The 1,996-nt window shown below is 37.9% G+C and overlaps 1 protein-coding gene across 1 annotated transcript in view; it reads right to left on the reverse strand.

Annotated features, from left to right (window-relative positions):
- Nucleotides 1-1,902: 1,902 nt before the first annotated feature.
- The window catches only part of LOC106872870 (chymotrypsin-1), a 25,206-nt gene continuing 25,112 nt past the window's right edge, over nucleotides 1,903-1,996 (reverse strand). The window contains exon 6 of the mRNA XM_052977235.2: nucleotides 1,903-1,996. This exon is cut by the window's right edge and continues 262 nt beyond it. The gene's annotated coding sequence lies outside the window, so the exon portion shown is untranslated.

The raw sequence follows: 1,996 nt of genomic DNA on the forward strand, positions 1-1,996 counted from the left end.
CACTTCCAGATGGTAAGGGTCTTTCTATGACGCTTCTCTATCCTAAATCATTATATCAGGTCTGTTGTGTTTACATTTTATTGAGGTCTTCATTGGTACATTCCACCAGTACTCCTTTTTATTATGAGTGGCTACAGCTTCTACCATAATGTAGGTTCTTATTTCTTTGTCCTTATTTCTTATTTCTTTGTGCTTCCGACGGATTTCATTATAGAGTGTCCTAGATACAACGTCATGTCTCATCGGTAGATAATACCGTGATGACATTTTCGGACAACTGCTTATGATGTGGTTGATATCTTCATCGTGAACACCACAAAGTCTGCATCGGTTGTCACACTTTACGGCTTTAACTGCATCTGTATCCCTTTTGTGCATCAGGTACTTGGTTGATATTTCTTTTTCCTGGATTGCAAATGTATACCGGCGATACACACGCAAAAAAAAAACAAAAAAAAACTGACAATCTTTGCTCTTGCAGGGACCGTTAGAAATGTCCTCTGGGTAACCAATGCACGACCCGAAATGTCGTGTACAAGTATATATTTGTGTATCGGCTGATATTTTCAAAAATAGATATAGAAACCCTATCGTCAGCTTTTGTAAAATCCTTCAACGGCACGCAACATCATTGACCAATTTCATCTGGTGACTCAAGGAAAAGAAGGTAAAATACGACCTGACCTAGTCAATAATTAAACACGCGAGTCCCTACAACACACTATTCCGGAAATGTCAGCTATGTTCCGAGGAATCGCAGACTAAAGTATGCAGACTAAAAGGTACTATTAGAGCATAGCCTCTACACGAACGTACCAGATGAGTTATCTAAAGAGGCAAACATGCCTTTCTATATCATTACACCTGTGTGCAGATATTGATGTTCATATAAGTTTAGATATGTAACCTTACAATGCAGCTGTATATTAATAATAATAATATATGTCAACAATTAGTTACTGCTTGAAAAACTAACGAGTTGCAGGAATGTGTATGTGTGCAATTATAAGTGTGCGTGTGGGCGTGTGTAGATATACGTATACATGTAGTTGGGAAATTTTTTAACACACAGCCACGCATGTGTCCATATATATATATATATTCTTTTTTTCCACGGTATATTTGTATATACATATCTATCTATCTATCTATCTATCTATCTATCTATCTATCTACTTCTCTGTTTGCTTGTGTCTCTGTGTAATTGTACTATAGACGTTTTTATGTGTATTAGTTGTAAACCACCGTATGATATTGCGTCCCCTTATATACAAAATATTACTTAGAGATTCTCTAATTTAGAGATTGATAAAATATGTATGTACCAGCCTCTGACATATATTCTAAAGGTCGTTATGATTGACAAAGAAATTTTAAAGGTGGCTACACCAGCATGGCCACGAAGCTCAAGTCTCTTGACTGTGTGACCAATGAAGGAATGTCTAAAAAAAGTTTAAATGTGCGCAGGAGTGGCTGTGTGGTAAGTAGCTGGCTTACCAACCACATGGTTTCAGGTTCAGTCCCATTGCGTGGCATCTTGGGCAAGTGTCTTCTACTATAGCCTCGGGCCCACTAAAGCCTTGTGAATGGATTTGGTAGACGGAAACTGAAAGAAGCCCGTCGTATATATGTGTATATATGTGTGAGTGTGTATGTTTGTGTGTCTGTTTGTCCCCCCACATTGCTTGACAACCGATGGTGGTGTGTTTATGTCCCCGTAACTTAGTGGTTTAGCAAAAGAGACCGATAAAATAAGTACTAGGCTTACAAAGAATAAGTCCTGGGGTCGATTTGATCGACTAAAGGCAGTGCTCCAGCATGGCCGCAGTCAAATGACTGAAACAAGTAAAAGAGTGAAGAAAAACAAGAAACAATGCTATAAATAAATAAATATATAAAATCTTAAAAGTTCGCAAATGTTTATTGATAGTATAGCTGATGTCGCTATTGTAGCAAAAGGACACAAATACAACAGGGCTCGTCCTCAGTGTGTGTG

Source organism: Octopus bimaculoides, chromosome 27 (assembly GCF_046866305.1).
Source record: "Octopus bimaculoides isolate indiv1 chromosome 27, ASM4686630v1, whole genome shotgun sequence".
NCBI classification, from domain to species: Eukaryota; Metazoa; Mollusca; class Cephalopoda; order Octopoda; family Octopodidae; genus Octopus; species Octopus bimaculoides.